Here is a 9,295-nt window from a genome sequence, read left to right on the forward strand (position 1 = left end):
AATATAAGTTCGTAACTATTAGGTGAAACTCACTTATATTCTACCGTCATATTCATGCATGAAAATTAAGCGTGCACTCTCAATAAACATACATAAATAAGTTATCAATCAAACAGTTAAACAAATTGAATCCACAACTTATGAAACGCAATTAGAAGTAATCAAATCAAAATGCAAGCATAAACATATATTTCGAATTACCCCCTAACCAAGGGGGGTTTAGTTCCTCATGGTACAAAACAAAGAGAATCAAAGAAACACCTAAACATTCCAACAACTCAAACTTGAATTGTATGAACGTTTAGGTCCTCTTCTCTTCCATTCCTCATTCGTACAAAACAAAGAGTATTGAAATTAAACATTGAAATCAAAGAAACACCTAAACATTCCAACAACTCAAACTTGAATTGTATGAACGTTTAGGCACTCTTCTCTTCCTCTTCGTTGTAGCACAAGGTCTAAGGATAGTTTGATGGTGTGAATGGTTTGGGGAGTGGTGAAGATGGAAGGATGGTGTTTGGATTGTAAGGGAGTGGTGCCTCAAGGCCACGGCACCAAGGGCAGTTTGTGATGGTCTACATTCTGAAAATGGAAGGGTTTGTGTTGTGGTATGTACAATGGATGAATTTCTGAAATGGAGGAGTTTATGGAAGAGTGTTTGGAATGGGTGAATTTCTGGCACAAAGGCCTTATTTCTGTGGTGAATGGATTGTGTATGAATGAGTGTGAATGAATGAGTATTTATAGGTGAAATGGGGGGAACATGACAGCTAGGTTGCATGTGCACATGTTGGTTGAATGATTATGAGTGCATGTGGCTGAAATAGCATGTGGAATGGCTGGAAATGCAAGGAGAAGGCATGTGCACGGTTTTGGGAGAGAATGGGAGTGCAAGTGGCTGAAATTTTAGAGGAACAAGTGCATGTGGCTGCATTGTGGTGCAATGATGGAGGAACAATCTGAAAATGCAAGGTATGGCTGGAATGATTGTGTTTGTTTGAATGTGCATGTGATTAAATTAAAGGATGCAAAGTAAATAAATAATGAATGCATGTGTTGAATTATGAAGATGCATGTGCAATGAAGTGGAATGACAATCTGAAATGGGATAGGTACCCACGCCAATGATGATTTCTGGTGGTGTTTTGGGTGCATGTGGAATGAATGATTTCTTGGTGAGTGGATGCATGTGTTGATTAAAGGGGGAATGCAAAGGAAAAGCTAGAAATGCATGTGGAGTGGCTGCAAGGTGAATGAATAATGAAATGGGAAAGCATGTGCAAGGTTTTGGTGTGAATGATTGAATGTGCATGTGGCTGCAATGGAGGAGGAATCCTTCAAATTCGTCCATCCTCTTGGCTCCAAGCATATGATATCCATTCCAATCTCTAATTTGCTCCAAAAGGCTCCAAAAGGCATCCTTTTGCATACTTTGCCCTTAGAACCTGAAAACACACAAAAGAAGCATAAAGGACTAAAATAACTAAAGAAACATAACGTAAATGCACGAGAACAAGCCATTTAAGTCGCATGAATATGCTCCTATCAAATACCCCCACACTTATCTTTTGCTAGTCCTCGAGCAAAACAAAACAACAAAAGAACACGAAACTAGACAAAACGAACAAAACACAACCTACACCTTCCAACAATCGTCTCACGGATTTCCAATGCACATGACAAGTTAAAAATCATTAGTCCCATAGATTTTAGTCATCTTCACACTTAAGTACATTCTTACTCATAGTCACCACATATTATTTCACAATTAAGCATTTAAAACTATGTTTTGAATGTAGTAACATGCCTTAGAGAATTTGCTCAAATCTTTACAAGATATGCACTCGTTTTTCACACAGATTTTCTGACTACACACCCTACACTAGGTATATGTGAGAAGATTGATGTAAACATGTAGACGAACACTCACATATGTTAAAACAAGGAAAGCATTTTCTGGAATTATTAACATGTATATATATGATCTCATGAATGGAATGCTACTACTTAGAACGAGAACCAGTGATTCCATAAGCTCATATCAATTCCAAACTCCACATTATTGAACACATAACGATCAAGATAGAAGCATAAGGGTTGAAACGGGGCTAAAGGTGTTTGGCTAACAAAGAAGGGATAGGGAAAACAAATGTTCTTTAAGCAATAGTGAGCAAAGTATTGAATTAGGCACTTAGAATTCCCTTTAGAACGCAGAAGTCAACTTTGAACACCCAAGGGGAAGTCACACAAAACTTAGGGCCATATTCAAACTTTTTGGGCCCTTTCTTCAACAATCACACTTGTGAGTCCATTCTCACTTATTTTCACTCTTTTTCTTTCTTTTCTTCTTCTTTTTCTCTCATTTTTTTTTTCTTTTTCCCGTGCCTCCTTTAAGACTTAGGCACATACATACACACAAAAATCCCTTCCCCCACACTTATTTTCTGCAACATATTAATCAAAAGGAATTCATTTAAGTCATGCTCACTATACTTCAAGAACAAGGGTATAGGAAAGTCCTACTCTAGGCTAGGTAAGGGGTGATGTGGTTAGCAAAGAAAATAGGCTAAACGAGGCTCAACGAGGTTAAAACTAATATATACGAAATATGGGAAGTAAGGCTATTTGGCTATGGTGGCAACTACACAACTTCATCTTGATATATGTTATGGAACTCAATGTCATGCTTTGAATGAAACGGTTATAAGTTCTAGCATTTAGTTCTATCATGATACAATTGCATTCTAAGTAGCAACCAAGCAAGAAATAATGAGATCATGCAACAACTTTAGAAAACAAAGAATCACAGAAAATAACTCTCCAAAGAAAGTAATGGCTCGAGTCTCACAGGGATGTAGCGTTTGTTTGAGTTCCTTCCTTCAAGCATGTTACAAAAACGAATTTTTCTTTTATGATTGCATGTGAAGTCATACATTATAACCATATCCAAGCATATACCAAGAGTAAATCAAACTTTTCTCTATGTTTATAACTCTTTTTAACCGTCATGCAATTACAAACCAAATCCTTATCATTGTGTTGGAAGGTACCCTAAGACACAAACACACAAAAACGACTCAAAACACTCTTTTTAGGCTTTTTAAAACATGTTTTTCAAATTTTTATGTGATTTTCGGAGTTATAAAAACAAAACATACTAAAACACTCTAAAACAACTTAAAAACACCTTAAAACAGCAAGGAACAACATTTGAAGTTATGGGTGATAAAATCCCACGAATTTGCATTAAATATACTTAGTTACCCCCCCACACTTAAATCAAACATTGTCCTCAATGTTTTAAGCATAAGTAAACACACAAAAAGCAATTTAAACATACTAAACATGGCAGAATGTAATTAACAAAGAGAAGAGTTTAGGGACGCAAATCTGGTTATGGAGTGTAAATTCCCTCTTCTCCTTGGTAATTGCATTGAGGCTTTGATCATAGTGACTCCACAGGCTTACTCTTGAACTGGTTTCCGCCCATCATTGATTTTCCTTTGTGCTACTCTTGATCTGGGCAGCAGGATTCTTTTGGTCTCCCCCGAAGGTCTGAGCTTACTCCTTTGGTCTGTTTCTTTGTTCAATCTTTCCAATTCGTATTGAAAAGGGTTGGAGGATAACTCAGCCTAAGTTTGTCTCCACATGCTTCAATGTATCATTTTCACTTGCTTTACTCGCTCCCCTTTGCAGAAGTGGTCCCTTCTCTGGAAGTGTTTCAACCGTTGAAGATGACTACTCGAGAGCAACGCTAGGTAAGCAATCAGGAATAGATTCCAGGCAGTTGGCTCCAACTCGGAAGACTGACTCCAAGTGCCGGCTGATTGCTTCTTTCACTTTGCCATGCGAGTAAGAACAAGGACAAAGAAAAAGACAGGGAAAGAGCATGATATGAGATACTTTTGCTTTAGACCTTGATGATATGAGATACCTTTGCTTTTGAAGAAACGGCGAATGAAGCAGCACATGTATTTGTTGTGGTTGTCTCCACATGCTTCGATCGACCGTTTCCTTCTGCCTCATTTGTACTCCAGGTTTCTGGTATCTTCTTTGGGGGAGAAAAAATTGAGTATTTCAAGAGGCTTTGCTGGGAGTGCGCCCTCAGAGGTGAGAGAGAGTTGGGCATTTTTTTCAGGTATGCCTTGCCATAAAAGACGAAGGTCGACATATATAGAGATAATATCAAGTGGTGGTACTGTGTTTTTACCCTTGTCGACAAATTTCTCTTCGATATCTGAACGACGCCTCTTCGATTTCTGAGCAGGCGCCCCTTCGATTTCTGAACGACGCCCCTTTGCTTTCTGAACGACACGTAGTAGTGCGTATGCGGCTCCTTTTGACAAAGCTGCACGCGTTTTCTGAAAAGCAGAGAAAGCATCGCCGAACTTTGCGCTTGTCGGCTAAAGATGTGTAGTTGCGGTGATGGCCTCCACGTGTTGTCTGAAAAGAAGAATTCTTTTGACAAAGTTGAACGCGTCTTCTGAAAAGCCGAGAAAGCGTTGCCTAAATTACGCCGGAAATTCCGGCTTTTTGAATTGGTGGACGCGTCGCCTTGGAGCATATTCATGCGACTTAAATAGCTTGTTCTCGTACATTTACGTTATGTTTCTTTAGTTATTTTAGTACTTTAAGCTATTTTCGTGTGTTTGTAGGTCCAAAGGGCTAAAGGAGCAAAAAGATGCATTTTGGAGACTTTTGGAGCACTTTTGGGCTAAGGACGGATAGCTTATGCTTGAAGCCAAAGTGTTGGACGAAATTGAAGACCTAATTGGAGCCAAAGTGTTGGAACCTTGTTCTCTTTAGTTTTAGGACATTTAAACCTTTCCTAATCCCAATCATGCCATGCATAACACACATCCATTCTAACACATTGTCATTGAACATGCATTTCCTTCATTAGTTAACCCACATGCACTTATCACTTATCATCACCACATATCATATCACTTAATCACTTATCACTTATCATCACCACTTAACCACTTATCATATCATAACCACATATCATATCACTTATCACTTATCACTTAACATAACATCCACCTACTTCACCTACAACATCTACTTCACCTACAACATCCACCCACTTCACCTACAACATCCACCCACTTCACCTACAACATCCACCTACTTCACCTACAACATCTACTTCACCTACAACATCCACCCACTTCACCTACAACATCCACCTACTTCACCTACAACATCCACTTCACCTACAACATCCACCTACTTCACCTACAACATCCACCTACTTCACCTACAAATGACATAGCCATATGTTCCCTCCACTACTCCTATAAATACCCTTGCATTCATTCATTCATGAACATCTCATTTCATACACAACACACCACAAACACATCCTTTTCTCTCTTAGCCGTGAGTCTCCCTTAGAATCCAAAAACCATCTTTCCATTTCCATCACTCCTCACTCCATTCCACACTTCCATTCCCCCAAACCAACTATCCTTAGACCTTATGCTACAATAAAGAGGAAGAGAAGAGGGCCTAAACGTTCATACAATTCAAGTTTGAGTTGTTGGAATGTTTAGGTGATTCTTTGATTTCAATGTTTCATTTTAATTCTCTTTGTGTTGTACGTATGAGGAATGGAAGAGAAGAGTGCCTAAACGTTCATACAATTCAAGTTTGAGTTGTTGGAATGTTTAGGCGTTTCTTTGATTTCAAAGATATGAGGAACTAAACCCCCCTTAGCTAGGGGGTGATTCGAAATATATGTTTATGCTTGCATTTTGATTTGATTACTTCTAATTGCATTTCATAAGTTGTGGATTCAATTTGTTTAACCGTTTGATTGATAACTTATTTATGAATGTTTATTAAGAATGCGCGCTTAATTTTCATGCATAAATATGACGCTAGAATATAAGTGAATTTCACCTAATCGTTATGAGCTTATATTCACAAGTAGTGGAGGTTGCTTATAAACAATCGCGTTAAATGAATTCTTGGCATTAGTTTCATGCGTATTCCATAGTAACGAATGCCTTGTCAACACTTATAGTTTTCATGATGCTTAATGATCTTTGATTGTATCTTTATTGTGCTTTTCACGTAAAGGACTTTTGGAGAATGTGGTGAATTGCGTTGCGCTAACCCATCCAATTCATTAACTTAAGGAGAACTTGACGGTTAATTTAAGCGGACCTAATTAACCCGGGGCGTTGAGTTTCATAATTTATCGAAAGACCAACTGAGAATCAATCTTGTATGCAAGTGTAACATGTATGGAGATGAACCCCTTAGCTAGCATTCATCCATAAATTTCATATTTACATTCTGTCTAGTTTATTAACTTGTTTCGTTATTTCAAATTTCGTAAAACCTCAATCCCCCTTTTGCTTTAATGTTCATTTTAGTTAGAATTCAATTTAGTTTGTGTTTTTAAAGCATTTTGAGTTTTTGGTTTGTCTTAGTGTTTTAAACTTTAATTTTGTATTCTTTGAGTCTAGTTTAGTGTTTTAAACTGTGTTTTTAAGTTTTTGAGTCAAATCCAAGTGATTAACAATCCCTCCTAATCTGCGGTCCAGAACGATCCCTACTTATATACTTACTACAATTTGACGAAAAGAGGGTTTAATTTGTGTGCGTATAAATCTCGTATCAAATTTTGGTGCGTGATTTATACGCACACAAATTAAACCCTCTTTTTGTCAATTTGTAGTATAAGTATAAGTAGGGATCGTTCTGGACCGGGGATTAGGAGGGATTGCAAATCTCTTGGAAACTGACTCAAAAACTTAAAAACACAGTTTAAAACACTAAACTAGACTCAAAGAATACAAAATTAAAGTTTAAAACACTAAGACAAACCAAAAACTCAAAATGCTTTAAAAACACAAACTAAATTGAATTCTAACTAAAATGAACATTAAAGCAAAAGGGGGATTGAGGTTTTACGAAATTTGAAATAACGAAACAAGTTAATAAACTAGACAGAATGTAAATATGAAATTTATGGATGAATGCTAGCTAAGGGGTTCATCTCCATACATGTTACACTTGCATACAAGATTGATTCTCAGTTGGTCTTTCGATAAATTATGAAACTCAACGCCCCGGGTTAATTAGGTCCGCTTAAATTAACCGTCAAGTTCTCCTTAAGTTAATGAATTGGATGGGTTAGCGCAACGCAATTCACCACATTCTCCAAAAGTCCTTTACGTGAAAAGCACAATAAAGATACAATCAAAGATCATTAAGCATCATGAAAACTATAAGTGTTGACAAGGCATTCGTTACTATGGAATACGCATGAAACTAATGCCAAGAATTCATTTAACGCGATTGTTTATAAGCAACCTCCACTACTTGTGAATATAAGCTCATAACGATTAGGTGAAATTCACTTATATTCTAGCGTCATATTTATGCATGAAAATTAAGCGCGCATTCTTAATAAACATTCATAAATAAGTTATCAATCAAACGGTTAAACAAATTGAATCCACAACTTATGAAATGCAATTAGAAGTAATCAAATCAAAATGCAAGCATAAACATATATTTCGAATCACCCCCTAGCTAAGGGGGGTTTAGTTCCTCATATCTTTGAAATCAAAGAAACGCCTAAACATTCCAACAACTCAAACTTGAATTGTATGAACGTTTAGGCACTCTTCTCTTCCATTCCTCATACGTACAACACAAAGAGAATTAAAATGAAACATTGAAATCAAAGAATCACCTAAACATTCCAACAACTCAAACTTGAATTGTATGAACGTTTAGGCCCTCTTCTCTTCCTCTTTATTGTAGCATAAGGTCTAAGGATAGTTGGTTTGGGGGAATGGAAGTGTGGAATGGAGTGAGGAGTGATGGAAATGGAAAGATGGTTTTTGGATTCTAAGGGAGACTCACGGCTAAGAGAGAAAAGGATGTGTTTGTGGTGTGTTGTGTATGAAATGAGATGTTCATGAATGAATGAATGCAAGGGTATTTATAGGAGTAGTGGAGGGAACATATGGCTATGTCATTTGTAGGTGAAGTAGGTGGATGTTGTAGGTGAAGTAGGTGGATGTTGTAGGTGAAGTGGATGTTGTAGGTGAAGTAGGTGGATGTTGTAGGTGAAGTGGGTGGATGTTGTAGGTGAAGTAGGTGGATGTTGTAGGTGAAGTGGGTGGATGTTGTAGGTGAAGTGGGTGGATGTTGTAGGTGAAGTAGATGTTGTAGGTGAAGTAGGTGGATGTTATGTTAAGTGATAAGTGATAAGTGATATGATATGTGGTTATGATATGATAAGTGGTTAAGTGGTGATGATAAGTGATAAGTGATTAAGTGATATGATATGTGGTGATGATAAGTGATAAGTGCATGTGGGTTAACTAATGAAGGAAATGCATGTTCAATGACAATGTGTTAGAATGGATGTGTGTTATGCATGGCATGATTGGGATTAGGAAAGGTTTAAATGTCCTAAAACTAAAGAGAACAAGGTTCCAACACTTTGGCTCCAATTAGGTCTTCAATTTCGTCCAACACTTTGGCTTCAAGCATAAGCTATCCGTCCTTAGCCCAAAAGTGCTCCAAAAGTCTCCAAAATGCATCTTTTTGCTCCTTTAGCCCTTTGGACCTACAAACACACGAAAATAGCTTAAAGTACTAAAATAACTAAAGAAACATAACGTAAATGTACGAGAACAAGCTATTTAAGTCGCATGAATATGCTCCTATCAAATACCCCCACACTTATCTTTTGCTAGTCCTCGAGCAAAACAAAACAAAAGAACACGAAACTAGACAAAACGAACAAAACACAACCTACACCTTCCAACAATCGTCTCACGGATTTCCAATGCACAAGACAAGTTAAAAATCATTATTCCCACAGATTTTAGCCATCTTGACACTTAAGTACATTCTTAATCATAGTCACCACATACTAATTCACAATTAAGCATTTAAAACTATATTTTGAATGTAGTAACATGCCTTAGAGAATTTGCTCAATTCCTTACAAGATATGCTCTCGTTTTTCACACAGATTTTCTGACTACACACCCTAAACTAGTTATATGTGAGAAGATTGATGTAATCATAAAAACGAACACTCACATATATGTATTTCAAAGGAAGCAATTTCTGGAGTTAATAAGCATGTTTAGATATGATCTCATGAATGGAATGCTACTACTTAGACGCGAGAACCAGTGATACCATATGCTCATACCAAGTTCAAACTCCACAAATTGAAATACACAACACTAAAGATAGAAGTCAAGGGTTGTAACGGGGCTTGGGGTATGTGGATAACAAAGAAGGGATATGG

The sequence above is a fragment of a genome, unplaced genomic scaffold (genome assembly GCF_019419815.1).
Source record: "Pyrus x bretschneideri cultivar Hongxiangsu unplaced genomic scaffold, Pyrus_bretschneideri_v1 Contig99, whole genome shotgun sequence".
In the NCBI taxonomy this organism is placed as follows: Eukaryota; Viridiplantae; Streptophyta; class Magnoliopsida; order Rosales; family Rosaceae; genus Pyrus; species Pyrus x bretschneideri.